General features: G+C 44.7%; 1 non-coding gene across 1 annotated transcript; it reads right to left on the bottom strand.

The window, feature by feature from the left end:
* Positions 1–678: 678 nt before the first annotated feature.
* LOC148849255 (small nucleolar RNA R71) lies at positions 679–785 on the bottom strand. The gene has a single exon (XR_016101540.1). It is a non-coding gene; the product is annotated as a small nucleolar RNA R71 (small nucleolar RNA).
* Positions 786–17,273: the final 16,488 nt, after the last annotated feature.

Raw genomic sequence — 17,273 nt, 5'->3', positions numbered from 1 at the left:
TCGATGGATGTAGATAAAGGAACCTTGAATAAGATGATTGGTTTAAATCTGCTTTTAGTATAATCGGCTTCATTTATTCATGATAGGATGTAGGTTTTGTATTCCAATACTTCACTTTACAGTGTGATAGGATTAGTTATTTATTTTCTTTTGTGAATATTGGCATTTTTATTGCTTTGACTTTAACAGTTTATGACAAGCAGACCTGAACTGGAAGAGATCCTTTACGACCCGGAGATTGAACGGACTCTCCGTGTCCGTTTGGGAGCTGCTAAGCAAGTCAGACAAGAAGCACAAGAAATGGCTGAACAAAGAACTATGATGGATTATGCCAAGCCCACCCTCACCGGGACTGTCTCCAGCATTATCAGGCCAACTATTGCTGCCAATAACTTCGAAATTAAACCGGCCATAATCCAAATGATACAAAATACGGTTTAGTTTTGTGGTATGGCCCATGAGGATCCGAATGCCCATATTACTAACTTCTTGGAAATCTGTGACACCTTCAAACACAATGGGGTAAGTGATGATGCCATCCGGCTGAGGTTATTCCCATTTTCTTTGAAGGATAAAGCCAAAGCTTGGTTGAACTCATTACCGGCAGGATCTATAGCCACATGGGACGAAATGGCCAGCCGTTTTCTCTCTAAATATTTTCCCCCTTCTAAAACTGCTAAAATGAGGAATGACATCACTACTTTTTTCTAGCAAGAGGGGGAATCTTTATATGAATCATGGGAACGATACAAGGAGCTGTTAAGGAGAGTTCCTCACCATGGCCTCCCCATTTGGCTGCAAGTGCAGACTTTCTATAATGGTCTTACTGACTCAAATAAGACCATATTAGATGTTGCAGCCGGAGGATCCATAAATAATAAAACTCCTGAGGTTGCCCATGCACTTATTGAGGAAATGGCAGCCAACAATTATCAATGGCATTCGGAAAGGACTCAAACTAGGAAGCAGCAAGGCTTGCATAATGTTGACACTTATACAGCACTAGCTGCACAAATAGGAGCACTCAGTAAAAAAATAGATGAAATGCAGATAGCTGCCATGCATGTGCAGCCTCTTAATTGTGAATTGTGTGGGGGAGACCACATCAGTACAGACTGCCAAGTTGGCAATCAGTTCAGACCATCTACTGAACAAGTTGACTATGTCAGCAATTCGTCAAGACAGCAGGGTTACCAGAGTCACCATACTTTTCATCCAGGATGGAGGGGACATTCAAACCAGTCCTGGCCAAATCAGCATATTTCCAAGCCGTTCCACCAGACTTATCATCAGCATGAACCGAAATCCAATTTGGAGGAACTGATGACAAAATTTATAGCAGGTGCAGAAACTAGGTTCCAGAACCAGGAAGCCTCAATCAAAAACCTGGAAAACCAAGTGGGGCAATTGGCACAATTAATCTCTTCCAGACTGCCGGGAACTCTTCCAAGCAACACTGAAGTGAATCCACGAGAGCAGGTGCAAGCTATTACCTTAAGAAGTGGAAAAGAGTTGCCTGAGGTAGAAAAGAAGAATTGGGCTGAACCCAAGGCAGAAACAAGCCTTGGGACCAGACAACAAAAGATGGAACAACCAGAAGCACAACAAGGGATGCACCAATAACCACAAGTTCCATTCCCTAACAGGCTGAAGCAACAAAAATTGGAGAAGGAATTTGGTAAGTTTCTTGAAATATTTAAAAGTTTACATATTAATATTCCTTTTGCTGATGCTTTAGCCCAAATGCCACACTATGCAAGGTTTTTGAAGGAATTATTGGCAAACAAAAGGAAACTGGGAGATGTGGCTACAGTTGCATTAAATGAGGAATGTTCTGCTATCCTTTTGAACAAGCTGCCTCAGAAACTCAAAGATCCAGGGAGTTTCACTATTCCTTGTACCATTGGCAGTTTAAAAATTGAAAAAGCTTTATGTGACCTGGGAGCTAGCATCAATTTAATGCCATATTCTATCTTCAAGAAATTGGGGTTGAATGAACCCCAACCCACTAGAGTGGCATTACAATTGGCTGATAGATCCATTAGACATCTTAGGGGGATCATAGAAGATGTGTTAGTTAAAGTTGACAAATTCATTTTTCCAGTTGATTTCATTGTGTTAGACATGCAAGAAGATGTGGAGGTCCCGCTTATCCTAGGGAGACCTTTCTTGGCTACCGGGAAAGCAATGATTGATGTCCAACAAGGACAACTCAGCCTTAGGATACAAGATGAGGAGATAATTTTTAAAATGTCTGATGCTATGAAACATGCACCCTCTAGTGATGATTCTTGTTTTATGATTGATGCCATTGAATTGACAATTGAAGAATGCTTCCAGGTAAGTAGAATAACTGATCCTCTTGAACTCTGCCTCCAGCAGGGAGAACTTGAAGAAGCAGAAAATGAAAAAATAAACCTCATGATAGCATACCTGAATGATAAGCCTCAATTCAAGGGAAAGGGGTTTCTTAAATTAGAGAACTTAGGCAAATTGCCTGGACCATCAGGTAAGCCATCACCCCAAGAACCCCCCACCCTTGAACTGAAGCAATTACCATCCCATTTAGAGTATGCTTTCCTTGAGGAACCATCAGATCTCCCCATGATAATTTCCGCAGCGCTGAATCCCTTACAAAGAGAAAAATTATTAAGAGTGCTGCGGGAACACAAAAATGCTATAGCTTGGAAGGTAGAAGATATCAAAGGCATTAATACATCAATCTGCACTCACAGAATTTTGATGGAAGAGGACAGCAAGCCTTCCGTTCAGCCCCAAAGGCGCCTGAACCCCAACATGAAAGAAGTGGTAAAGGCTGAAATAATTAAGTTGTTAGATGCTGGGATCATTTATCCTATTTCTGATAGTTCTTGGGTAAGCCCTGTGCAAGTTGTGCCCAAAAAAGGGGGTACGACTGTTGTTCCAAATGAGAAAAATGAACTCATCCCTACTAGAACCGTTACCGGATGGCGTGTGTGTATTGACTATAGAAAATTAAATGAAGCCACCCGGAAGGACCATTTCCCTCTCCCATTTATGGATCAAATGTTGGAGAGGCTAGCCGGGCATGAGTATTATTGTTTCTTGGATGGATATTCAGGGTATAACCAGATACCAATTGCACCAGAAGATCAAGAAAAGACCACTTTTACTTGCCCATATGGAACCTTTGCATACCGAAGGATGCCCTTTGGGTTATGCAATGCCCCAGCAACCTTTCAGCGATGTATGATGTCTATATTTTCTGATATGGTTGAAAAATTTATTGAGATCTTCATGGATGATTTTTCAGTTTTTGGCTCTTTGTTTGATGCATGTTTGAATAATCTGGAACAGGTGCTTACTAGATGTAAAGAAACACATCTTGTGTTGAATTGGGAGAAATGTCATTTTATGGTGCAAGAAGGCATAGTTCTTGGACACAAGATTTCTCAAAGAGGTATAGAAGTCGACAAGGCCAAGGTGGAGGCAATTGAAAAATTGCCAACCCCAACATCTGTTAGTTCTTTGAGAAGTTTCTTAGGACATGTCGGATTCTATAGAAGGTTTATTAAAGATTTCTCAAAAATTTCCAAGCCATTATCTACCTTGCTTCAGAAAGAAGTGCCTTTTGAATTTTCAACTGAATGTCTTCATGCTTTCAACATCTTGAAAGACAAATTGATCCATGCACCTATCATGGTAGCACCAGATTGGACCCTCCCATTTGAATTGATGTGTGATGCGAGTGATTTTGCTATAGGAGTTGTTTTAGAACAAAAAATGAACAAACATTTTCAGCCAATTTACTATGCTAGCAGAACCTTGACTGGACCCCAACTCAATTACACCACCACAGAAAAGGAGCTGCTAGCAGTAATATTTGCACTTGATAAGTTTCGTTCATATCTGATATTATCCAAGGTTGTTGTCCACACAGATCACTCGGCATTAAGGCACTTGCTTACCAAGCAAAACTCAAAACCAAGACTGATCAGGTGGATCCTTTTATTGCAAGAGTTTGACATTGAGATTAGAGACCTGAAGGGTGCTGCAAACCTGGCTGCTGACCATCTCTCCCGGTTGGACACGGTAAGCTCAAAAGAGGAGGTAACCAGCAACATTCGAGAAGAATTTCCGGATGAGCAGTTGTACTCAATACAGAAATACTCATATCCTTGGTATGCTGATTTTGCTAATTATCTAGCTGCACAAGTCCTTCCTCCTAACCTTTCATATCAACAGAAAAAGAAATTCTTTTCTGATGTAAAATACTATCTGTGGGAGGAACCCTTTTTGTATAAATTGTGTGCAGATCAGATCATAAGGAGATGTGTCCCCGAGGAGGAGATGGAGTCGGTACTCCAATTTTGCCATGATAAAGAAGCAGGAGGTCATTTTGGAGCTAGTCGCACTGCAGCCAAGGTTTTGCAATCAGGTTTTTATTGGCCCACACTCTTCAAAGATGCCCATCGGTATGTGTCCACATGTGACAAATGCCAAAGATCGGGAAACATTTCCCGACGGAATGAAATGCCCCTTTCCAATATTTTAATCTGTGAAATCTTTGATGTTTGGGGTATAGATTTCATGGGACCTTTCCCGAATTCTTTTGGGAATAAGTACATCCTCGTTGCAGTTGACTATGTATCCAAATGGGTAGAAGCCATGGCTTTACCCACAAATGACTCAAGAAGGGTGGTACACTTCCTAAAGAAGCTATTCTCCCGATTTGGCACTCCGTGAGCTATAATTAGTGATAGGAGAACTCACTTCTGCAATAGCCAATTTGAGAGGTTAATGCAGAAATATGGAATTACACATAAATTAGCTACCCCTTATCACCCTCAAACCAGTGGCCAAGTGGAGTTGGCTAACAGGGAACTCAAAAGAATTCTGGAAAAGACCGTAGCATCCGCCAGAAAAGATTGGTCCATCAAATTAGATGATGCATTATGGGCATACAGAACTGCATTTAAGACACCCATTGGCATGTCCCCCTACAGATTGGTTTTTGGTAAAGCATGCCATTTACCAGTTGAATTGGAACACAAGGCCTATTGGGCTCTTAAATTCTTAAATTTTGACATTCAGGCCACAGGGGCTAAAAGGCGGTTGCAATTGAATGAATTGGATGAATTCAGACTTACCACCTATGAGAATGCCAAAGTTTGTAAAAAAAGAATAAAAAACTGGCATGATAAGAACTTGCTGAGACGGGACTTTTATGTAGGCCAACAGGTATTGTTATATAATTCCCGTCTCCGCTTGTTTCCAGGTAAGTTGAGATCCAGGTGGTCTGGACCCTTTACCATTTCACAGGTTTTTCCCCATGGGGCTATAGAACTCACCCACCCGGTTCAGGGCACGTTTAAAGTAAATGGTCAGCGCCTGAAACCATATTTAATGGGCAGTATTGTACCCCCTCCATCCACTGTTTATCTAGATAACCAATAATCTCTTATGCTTGCTCATGAACAAGTTAAGGAATCTTTTTGTCATTTATCTTTTTAGAATATTAGTTAGTAAAATAAAGATCTTTTTCTCAAAATTCCAATTCTTTAAGGACTCAGTTCATCATTTTCTTTTCTTCAGTTTGCTCTAGCAAGTGTGACTCCCTAACACTACGAACATTGAGGACAATGTTCATCTCAAGTGTGGGGGAGTGAGCCCGAGGCTAGGGTATGGGGGTTGAAACCATGCACCTCATGCACCCCAACACACATATGCAGGCAATGACATCAAAAAAAAAAAAAAAAGACTGGAACCCCTCAAATTCATTACTATTTATTTGATGATTTTTTTAAGAAGGAATTCAATGAGTTGAGGGAGACTGATGTACTTGTTAAGTTTTTATTCTTGTGAATGACCCAATTTGATATATGCAGGAGAAAAGGGGAGCTGAATATGCCTTTCAGCATGACTAGCCTTAACTTCCTTCATGTGTATGGAAGCCCTTGATTTCATTGTTAATGGTCAAGAAAGCTAGTGCACATCTGAAGTGCTAATTCTTGAGGTTCAATAATTGCAAAAGAAGGACAAAAGCCCAAATTGACTCCGCTATTCTGAGCTGAATAGTAAAACTAGCAGCTTAGAACATGAGTCCTATTTACCTACCTCAAGCAAGTGACCAGTGTGAGATGGAGCATAAGATGCACTCACACCAAAAAAAAAAAAAAAAAAAAAAAAAGAGAAAAGTGTGAGATGGAGCATAAAATGCACTCACACCGAAAAGAAAAAAAAAAGGTGAGATGGAGCATAAAATGCACTCACCCTTAGAAATAAGTAATTGTGGTGACAACCGAGGTTCAAAGGGGCACTCTAAAGTTGAACTCTCATTGAGATTTAGTTACAGATGTGAAACTTAGTGAAATTTGATTATTAACCTTGACAATTAAGGAGCTGATTTATATATGAATTAGGAGTGAAGGCTAGACTATGATGAAATTCATATTCTCCTTTCCTCGGATCTGATACATATCTTAAATGGTAATTTACAAGAATAAGAGTTGAGCACTTACAAAAGTTCCCCGACTACTCAATGCATTTCTATCTTAAAAAGTTCACCAGGTAAATGGTGAGAACAGAAGGGGGGAATGTTAAGTTTATGGCTGATGTCTTTGCTTGAGGACAAGCAAAAGCTTAAGTGTGGGGGTATTTGATGAACTTACAATTTATCTATAATTTTTGAGGACTTTAGCATGGATTTTTATGCCGGTTTTATTAATTTTTGCCTTAATTTAGCTTAATGCTAAGAATAGGTTCAGGGATAATCAATCCAAGAAAATGAAGGAAAAAGGCAAGAAAAGAAGGTTCAAAAAGACCAATTTCAGTCCAGCCCGGTCGTGGAAGCAAGAGAGAGCACTTCGGCCCAAAAAGAGCAAGTGAATTCCTTGAGAAAACCCAAGAAAATAAAGCCTAGCTATGAGGAGAATTCGGCCCAGCAAGGAAGGCCCATTTTTAGCCCAAATAACAGCCTAGAGTGTAGCCCACATGAGCTCAAAAGCAAGCTAAGTTGTAGCCCAAATAGCAGCCCAAAGGGAGCTAGGGGCGGCAACTTCTAGGAGTTTCTTGAAGAGAAGGAGGGAGCACTCTAGAAGGTTCATGAGGGGTGTAATACACCCCATTCTAGAGGCTTCAAGAAGGGGCAAGAGCCCCATTGAAAAACTATATAAGGAGGCCTCTAGGAGGGGAGAAAGTTGTTCAATTGCTTGAGAGGAAGGCTCTCCCACTCTTAGAGGTTCGGCCACCTTGAGAGAAGAGAAGAGAAGAAGGCTAGGCGCAAGGAAGAAGAAGAAGAAGGGCTGAAGGAAGTTCAAGACAAGCAAGTTAGAAGAAGAAGGTGAGTTCGAATTGAGAGTTTGTGATTCAAAGATCTTCTGTAATAAATCATTTGTAGTTTCATTCTCTTTTGATTTGAATTCAGTTTCTTAGTTATATGTTCTTTCTTCTTTCTCCTTGTTTCCATTCTTCCTTGATGTATTTCAGCTTGTAAAATTTCAGTTCAGCAATCTAATTCTTTTTGATTCATTCAAATGGTCATGCATTGTATTTGAAGTTTCTTGAATAAGGGTGTGATTGTAGATTAATTCGGCCAACTAACCTTCAAAACTCAGATCTGAATTCTCAGATCTGAGATTGCAAGATCTGAATTGCTTGAAAGAGAATTCAGATCTGCAATTTTCAGATTGGGCGAATTAATCTACAGCTTGGAATTCCTAGAGTGCTTGAGAGAGACTCTAGGAATTCAGATCTACTATTCAATAACTGAATTGAGTGCAAGGTTAGAGATAACTTGCACAATTCAGTTGGTGATCAATTCAGATTTGAATTGATGCCTTAGAAGTGTTTGAAGAAATGCATGCATGGGGATTAGATTCTTGCTAGAGATAGAAGAACCGTCACTCATGCATAGGATGAACATGCACTTGAGAGAGGCTGTTCATGACCTTGGGGTTTCACCAAACCAAGGCTCAATCATGATTCATTCGAATGATCCAAATTGATAGATTGCTGAATTCTGAGATTGACATTTACTGCTTACTCTTCTAACCTGATTTGAAGGCAATTGGGCCAATGATTTAGATAGATTTTAATTTAGGATTTCTTAGCTTTCATTAGAGTTTTGATTTATTTGTTGATCAGATAAGAAATGTTCAATTTAGTATTGGTAATTGTTTCCTAAATCCTCGTGGGAACGATACTTCACTCACTACTTTATTACTTGAACGGCTAGTGCATTTGCTAGTGTCACAATGAGCATCACACATCATAGCCGCGGGAGGTAGCAAAGAAGAAGAGGTCCCATCCCAGGAGCAGTACCCTTCGGCCGCGCGGTCCGACCCCACCATCTTCTCGTGGTTTCCTATCAAGGGGAGGGATGAAAGCATCACCAACTTCCTCGTGGCCTCACGGAGGAGCCGACAGGCAATCAGTCATGAGGAGATCGCAGACTGGGCCGAGATGCACCCTAGGCAGCTCTTCAAGATGACATCATCTCACTGCAAGGTGGTAAGTGTCTGCTTCTTCCCTTTTTCTCCCCATCCTTTTTTTCTTTTACTTACCTCGGCTTTCTATTGGCAGCTAAACTCCACCATCCATGCCATGGCCTGTCAAACTACTATTCACTCCCAGTACGCCACTAACCAAAGGTCGAAAGTGCGGAGGCTCCAACACGAGCTCGACCAGGCCCGGGGTGAGGTCCTCTAGGCTCAGAAGGGGAGTGAGGCCCACGAGATGCTCGTTAAGGACCAGGAAGCACGGATCTCCCGATTGTCTGAGGAGAGCGCCCATTACAAGGAGGAGTCTTCAAGGGTGACGGCGGAGAGGGAGTTGTCTCCCCGTACTTAGTAGGGGTGATTTTATGTACATTGAGGTGAACAACATAGTAAGGCATATGCCCGACCTGTCTACACCTGGGTTATTGAAGTTGAAGTCAGCTGTCCCTAACGAGTCCAACTTGTATACAGGGGCGAGCTATGCATCATAGGATTCACACCCGAGCTGCTTGTGCCTTTGGTATTAATACTTAGCCTATGCCGATGAAGCGGTTAGGTCTTATACGGTACCGAGGTCTCTGTTAGCTCGACGTTTTGCCCTTAGGCTAGGGGAGTGACTTATAGTCCACTCTCCTAGAGTTCGCTCATGCCGAAGAGGCGACTGGGTCTTATTGTGCCGAGGTCTTTTGTTAGCTCGACATGTTGGCCCTTAGGCTCTAGGAGCGACTACGGTCCACCCCCTTCTGAAGTTCGCCCATGCCGAAGCGGCGATTAGGTCGTAAGTGTCGAGGTCTTTTGTTAGCTCGGCATGTTGGCCCTTAGGCTCTGGGAGCGACTACGGTCCTCCCCCTTCTGGAGTTCGCCAATGCCAAAGAGGTGACTAAGTCTTACAGTGTCGAGGTCTTTTGTTAGCTCGGCATGTTGGCCCTTAGGCTCTAGGAGTGACTACGGTCCACCCCCTTCTGGAGTTTGCCCATGCCGAAGAGGCGACTGAGTCTTATAGTGCCGAGGTCTTTTGTTATCTCGGCATGTTGGCCCTTACGCTCTGGAAGCAACTACAGTCCACTCATCTTGGTGATTACAAGTAATATTGCCTTAAGTTGACAATATTCCATGCCCAAGGTATTTGTTTCCCTTCTAGGGTTTCAAGCTCATACATTCCTTCCCCGAGTACCCGCATTACTCGGTAGTGTCCTTCCTAATTTGGTCCGAGCTTACCAACACCGGGCTCAGACACCATAACTATACGAAGGACCAAATCTTTGATGCGGAGGTTCCGCTTCTTGATCCTAGCGTTATAGTACCGAACTACTCTCTGCTAGTAAGCCGCGATCCTAATGTATGCGAGGTCCCATACCTCGTCAAGTAGGTCGAGGTTGGTGCGTAACTTGTTTTCATTTGTTTTGTTGTCATACACCTCTAGACATAGCGTGGGAACATCGATCTCGACAGGGATGACTGCTTCAGTGCCATAAGTGAGGTTAAAGGGAGTCTCGCCTGTTGTGGTCTTTATTGTGGTCCGATAAGCCCATTGTACACTGGGTAGCTCGTCTACCCATAGTCCCTTAGCTTGGTCGAGGCATGCCTTCAATTCGCAGAGAATGGCTCTGTTCGTGACCTCTGCTTGGCTGTTTGCTTGAGGGTGTGCCACCGAGGTGAAATTTTGTTGAATTCCCATGTCTTTGCACCAATTCTAGAATTTAATATCCTCGAACTGCTTACCATTGTTAGAGATCAGTACCTGGGGTAATCCGAAACGACACACTATATTCTTCCAGAAGAAGTTCTGCACATTCTGCACTGTCATCGTTGTGAGAGGTTCAACTTTTACCAAATTAGTGAAATAATCAATTGCCACCACTAAGAACCTCCTCTGCCCTGTCGTTGGCGGAAATGGTCTGAGTATATCGATCCCCCACTGTGCGAAAGGCCACGGGCTGGTGAGATACTTCAGGTCGGCGGCAAGTTGGTGGTGGATGTTGGCGTGCTTCTGGCACTTGTCACATTTTCTGACAAGCTCGATCGCATCTACCTTCATCGTTGGCCAGTAGTATCCCTGTCGTAACGCTTTCTGGGTGAAGCCCTGCCCCCCAAGTGTCCACAGCACAGGCTCTCACGAGTGTCGCAGAGCACAAGCTCGGCCTCGGAAGGTTGCAAGCAGCGCAGATAGGGGAGCGTGTAAGACCTTCGGTACAGTCATCCGTCTATCATGACATATTTAGCCACCTGACACTCTACCCTTCTGGAGGCATTACGATCCGTAGGGAGGGTCCCATGCAGCAGGAAGCTTGCGAGCGGGCCGATCTAGCTCGGCTCTGCATTGCTTGACAGGACCGACCTCCCCTACCCCCCCAAGAATGCTAGGCCGTGGCAAGTTCTCTATGTACACAGTTCTCATGGTATTATCACTGGTGCTGGCTAACCAAGACAGAGCATTGGCCTCAGTGTTCTCTGATCTCGGGATTTGCTTGATGAAGTGTGACTAAAAGTTAAGTAGAGTCTATCTTACTTTGGCTAAGTAGGTGATTATGGTTGGCTCGCGAGCTTCATATCCACCTGTAACTTGGTTTACCACGAGCTGAGAATCACTGCAGATGACGATGTGCTTGGCTTTCACTTCATTTGCTAGAGCCAGCGCAGCTATTAACGCCCCATACTTCGCTTCATTGTTGGACGCCGCAAACTCAAAGCGTAACACATACTCCAGTTTCACCCCGCTTGGCCCATACAGAACGATTCCAGCTCCGCTGCCCTGCTGGTTGGATGAGCCATCCATGTGAAGGATCAAGGGCTCCTCATCCCAACTTGTGTTCGATCTAATTAGGAGAGAAACCACACTAGCTGCTACCTCATGGTGCTCAATCTCAACTGGCCTGGGAACCTCGGGCTCATCCGACCTGGGGGCCTCGGGCTCGATCGACCTAGGGACTTCGGTGCTGAAAGTGCATTCCGCGACAAAGTCAGCTAAGGCTTAGGCCTTGATAGCAGTTTACGGCTTGTACTGTAGGTCGTATTCACTGAGTCCGATGGCCCACTTCGTCAACCTACCAAACACCTCGGGCTTGAGCAAGACTTGCCTCAGAGGCTTATTGGTGAGAACAACAATAGTATGAGCTTGGAAATATGAGCGAAGCTTCCAAGCTGCAATAACTAGAGCATATGCCAATTTTTCGATCTCTGGATACTTCTTCTCTACACCCTGCAACGCTTTGCTAACATAGTAGATAGGTCGTTGGACCTAGTCTACTTCTCCTATCAGTACCAAGCTGACCACCTCGTCATTTGCAGAGAGGTACAGCTCCAAAACATCACCCTCCTCGGGTCGGGTTAAGACTAGGATACTGGCGAGGTACCTTTGAGCTCGTCAAAAGCAAGCTGAAACTCATCAGTCCATTCAAAGCCTTTGCTTTTAATTGCCATAAAGAAAGACAAGCAGCGATCTACCGATTTGGACAGGAAGCGGCTCAGGGCGGCTATACGACCATTCAACTTCTAAACCTCCTTCAATTTTTGGGGTGGTCTCATATCTAGGATAGCCTTAATTTTATCTGGGTTGGCCTCAATGCCATGCCGGTTGACGATGTGCCGTAGGAATTTACCTGAGGTGACACCGAAGGCACACTTGTTTGGGTTTAGTTTCATGTTAAACTTACACAAAATTTCGAAAACAAAATGCAAATCTTTTATTGAATCATGTGTAAACTGAGTCTTGACGATCGTGTCTACATAACATTCCATTTTTCTACCAATTAATGGCTCGAATAATTTATTTACAAGATTTTGAAAGGTAGCATCAACATTTTTTAGTCCAAAGGGCATGACCTTGTAACAGTACACGCCTAGTTCAGTTATGAAAGTTGTTTTTTCTTTGTCGGCGGGGTCCATTCTAATTTGATTATAGCCCGAGTAGGCATCCAGTAAACTCAGCAACTCATGCCCTGAGGTTGCGTCCACCAAGCGGTCAATCTTGGGGAGTGGGAAGCAATCCTTCGGACAAGCTCAGTTTAGGTCGGTATAATCGACGCACATGCGCCATTTACCGTTGGCCTTCTTTACCAGGACTAGGTTGGCTACCCATCTCGAGTATGGACCTCTCTGATAAAGTTTGTTGCATGGAGCTTCCCGACCTCCTCGTCAACTGCTTTCTAGTGCTCCGGGGCTAAGTTGCATTTCTTCTGTCTAATGGGCCTAACTACAGGATCAGTATTTGGCCTATGAGTTATGATGCTAGGGTCTATGCTGGGCATCACTTCCGCGGACCATGCAAAAAATTTAAATTTTGAAGTAAAAAACTTATTAGTTGAGATTATTGGGGCTCCTGGACTGAAGTGTCGATCTGGAGTGTCCAAGTTGGGTCCTCTGCCGAAGTGGGCACGGAAACAGTCTCTTCCGTAGGTGCAACTCGTTCTTCGCATTGCTCCGTAGGTCGCTCCATCTCGAGGTCGTCGGCTACCTTGGCTTTCCCCTTGAGGGCGATGAGGTAGCACTTGCAAGACTCGAGATGATCGCCTCACGCTATCCCAACTCCGAAGTCCGTGGGGAACTTCATCACCAAATAATAGGTGGAGACCACCGCACGTAGAGTGTGGGTGATGGGCCGTCCTATTATGGCGTTGTACGGGGAGGGATTTTAGACCATCAAGAAATCATGGTGAAGCCTCACTATGCTAGACCAGGTGCCGACTTCCACAAGTATTGTGATTCTCCCCAAGGGCTTGACTTCCTCTCCGCTGAATCCCACCAAGGGAGTACCTGTGGGCTTGAGGTCACCCTCTTGGATTTGAAGTTTGTCGAATGCTGCCTTGAAAAGAATGTCTGTCGAGCTGCCAGAGTCGACGAGGACATGCTTGACTTCGAAGTCATTAATCCTTATCTTTACGACGAGCGCGTCATCGTGGGGGTAGTGGACCCCGTGCATGTCATCCTCAATGAAGAAGATCAGGTCTTCTGTCCTTGGCCGCTTCGGGGGGTTCTACTCCTCCCTTTCGACCTCTCGAGCTGAAATCCAAGCTGCAGCCGAAGTGCAACCCACGACGATCGAACCTCCAATGATCACATGAATAGTCCCCCGAACTGGTCTCTCTTCAGGGGGCTTCTGCAGCGGTTGCTCTGCTTGCCTGTTGCTGGGCTCAGGAGCATCTCTACCCTGCTCCCCTTGTCGACCTACCTTATTATTATTGTTTTGTACAAAATTTCTTAAGTATCCACGACGGATGAGCTCTTCTATCTCGTCGTGAAGGTTCTTACAATTCTCGGTACTATGACCATGATCTTTATGAAAACTACAATACAGATTCTTATTTCTTACATTGGGGTCCCCTTTCAACCAGGGTGGCCACTTCACATACAGGGCATCTTTGATCGTCATAAGGATCTCGGCCCGCTTCACATTCAGGGGTGTGTAGTCAGTCCTTTCTGCTAGAGGAGCTCGGAAAGGCTGTCTTGGCCTTGCCCCCCGAGATGGGTCTTTTTTCTTCTTGCTGGCCCCTTGGATCGAGGGCTCACCTTCCCTTTTCCTTTTCTCGGGCACACTTTCATTTTTCTGGTTGATCTCCTCCTCTGTTCCTATGAATTGGTCCACGAGCTTGAGGAACTCGATTACAATCTTGGGCCGATTAACCACCACGTGCCACTTGAACTCTTTGTGTGTGATGCCTCTCTTGGCTGCTGTAAGCCGCACTGTGGGGTCCAGGTCGGGTATCTGTAAATAAGCGTCATTGAACCGCTTGATGTAACTCCGGATGGACTCTCCTTCCCTCTGGACTATGCCGATGAGACTCTCCTGGGTTTTTGGGTACTGCTTGCTGGTGATGAAATGGGAGGTAAAGACTTGCACGAACTGCGCCCAACTTTTATTGACCCGGGTGCAAGGTTCTTGTACCATGTGCAGGCTACCCCTTTGAAAGTGGTGGAGAAGGCCATGCACATGCAGGAGTCACTGGCCCTAGCCAAGTGCATATGCGATTGGAAGGCGTCGACGTGGTCATTTGGATTGAACGATCTGTCATACTTGTCAAAGGGAGGAAGCTTGAAGCCCTTTGGCATAGGGACGACTAGAAGTTCTAGAGACAGGGGGACGACACTGAGAGGAGCGGAGTGGCTTTCACCTCATTCGAGCTCACCTCTTCCTTACCCTTAAGCTTGGGCAAGTTGAGAGTGGCAGTTCGGCGAGCTCGGTGGTGTCTCCACTGCTTCGTTGGCTCGGCATTAGTACTGCTTGCTTCTGTGTTGCCGAGCTCGATGGGCCTAGGAAAAGACTCGGATTGCTACTGATAGTTGTGAACTGAAGGGCCTTGTCTACAGTTTGTGACTAGGACCTTGAACTGGTTTTCAGTGAGCGGGAGTTCGAACTGTGAAGGTCGAGGCGATGTAGGTCTAACTGGATGAGAGGCCCCGACCTGACTACAGGCAGTGAGGTGGGGGGAGTAACTTGTCTTTCCCTCCTACTGTGGGATGAGACCTGACTCCTGAGAGGGTTCTGAGTTCGAGAGGTTTCTCCTCGGTGAGGGAGACGCCCGCTGCGACGGCGGGATTGGGCCTGTAGTGCAGCAGGGTGTCGAGGTGGAACTTGCTATTGATGCTGAGGCAGCAGTGGAAATTGTTGCTGGTACTGCTGTTGGTAGATGTGGTGAAGCATTTGCTGCTGGTATAGCTGGAACTAGTGGACCTGCTACATTTGAGCTTGCATAGCTCACACGCAGTGTACCAAATTTTCTAGCTGGTTCTGTCTGGCCACCGGAAGAACTGATGGTTCTACAAAGGTTGCCTCCACCGGCGAAGGGAGTGGAGCATTTACTAGCGCCATGACCTGAGGTGCACTCAGGCTAGGGACTCTGTCCACGGAGAGGGGTACAATGAATTGGCCAATGCAGACGGTAGGGAGCTGAGGTCATTCCCGAAGGTGTTTTGGTCGGCACTTTGTCCGGCGTTGCTGAGGAAGCCATTGAAGTCTTACTGAAAGTTGTGGTGTTTGGTGTAGGAAGGCCTTTTGAAGCGATTCCCACAAACGGTGCCAAATGAGGTAGCGCGATCTGGTCACTCCTAGCTAGCAGGGGACCACACTCCAAGCTGGCGACGGACGGTACCTGAGAAGAAGAGGATGAAGGATTCCCGGGGAGCTCGCCCGGCAGGAACACTTCGATTCTTAAGTTAGAACTCAGTCGAAAACTGAGAGTTGCGAAGAAATAAATGCAAGGAGTGAAGATGCGTAGTTTTCAATTACCCTTGCCCCTTTGAAATCGAGACCTTTATATACTAATGCTCTGTCAAATCGGGTGTAACCGTCTCTGATTCTCTGCTACAGCTGTTATTTGCCAGACTGATTCGATTGGTGCAGGTATCCATCGCAGAGTATGGTCCTGTTAGCTGAGAGACGTTATGTAGAGCTGGCGTGCATGATGCCGCCTGACGTGAGACGTGGGCACAATCCTTTAGACTAGCAGGTGCTGCACCGCCAGACAAGAGACATGGGAGCAGTCTGACAAGCACGGTCTTGCCGAATAAGGAGTTTCCCAAAGACTCTAGGTTACTCAATATCGAGCTCCTTTGTAACGAGCTCCCTTGTAGCGAACTCCTTCTTAGCGAGCTCCAACAGCGAGTTGCCTTGCAACAAGTCATTCTGTAGCGAGCTGTCTTGTGGCGAGCTGTTCTGCTGGGGTTTCAGCGAGCTCATTACGCCGAGTTGTGACCAAGCTGTCATTTACGTCGAGTCATATCCACGTGTCCCCTGGTTAGGAGGTCAGGTCAAAATCACCCTTCATCAGCATTAAAATAGATGGGTCCTTGATGAAGGCTTTCTTCTATGACTCCTAATAAGGAATCACTAAATTTATTATGTCTAGAATCTGTCAAACAAGCTAGAACAGTTGTTTGAAGTCCTAATCTAGTTAATGGTTTTATAGCTACCTGTATTAAGCCAAAGTGTATAAAATGACGATCAACTTTCTTTTTATTAGTTTCTATTACTCTTCTATCTATGAGAGGAAAGCTTTCTAATTCATTTCCTAATGCAATAGTCATTTCAACAGTTCTAACATTAAGATCTATTTTTAGACTAAACATTTATCTCTTATAAATTTCTGAGGGTGCAATCTTGGGGATAGTCTAGTTTTGTAAGGATTTTTCTATATTACTATAGTTTATTTCTTCTATACTTTTTATTGACAAAGATTTTGTGAAGGAAAAACTAGTACTACATTTTTCAGGGTTTTCTTTTGAACTAGAAACTATCCTAAATAGCCTATTCATCATATCCTTTCACTTCACCAACTAGTCGTCAATCAACTTACACAGCCTTCAACTCTTCTCGGCTTAAGACGCAACTTTGACCTTTGGTTCAAGGGTTCTAGCCTCGATGAAACTGATAGGTGTCTAGTCTATCCAACTTGAGGCTAGCCAAGTGATATCTCCGAAGGACTACAGTCTTTAGGTTCTAGCCAAAGATTCTAGAAAGTATTAGGTTAAGAAGAAATCTGAATATGGTAGGTATAGGTTCGACGTTCAACAAAGAGTAGTCAATAATGGCAATAGTGGAAGCAAGGTAAGAGGTTATGGATCAAAGCACCTCGTTTAGAAGTATTAAGGTGGCATTTGAGAAAGAGAGAGAGAGAGAGAGCGGAAGAGAAGACAAGGGAGAGAGAGAGCGAGAGAAGATCTCTCCCCTGTCTTCTCTCTCTCTCTCTCCTGTGTTCTTGCCACCACCACCGTCGTTGCAAGTTGCAGCAGTGACTCTTTCTCTCTCTCTCCCTCGCCTGTGTTCCCACAACCGCCGCCGCCACTGCAACTTGCGGCGGGAAC

Source organism: Nelumbo lutea, chromosome 6 (genome assembly GCF_056320005.1).
Source record: "Nelumbo lutea isolate HS-2025 chromosome 6, American lotus-T2T, whole genome shotgun sequence".
NCBI lineage: Eukaryota > Viridiplantae > Streptophyta > Magnoliopsida > Proteales > Nelumbonaceae > Nelumbo > Nelumbo lutea.
Note: the sequence above shows the minus strand (reverse complement) of the source record. Positions and strands in the feature narration are given on the sequence as shown.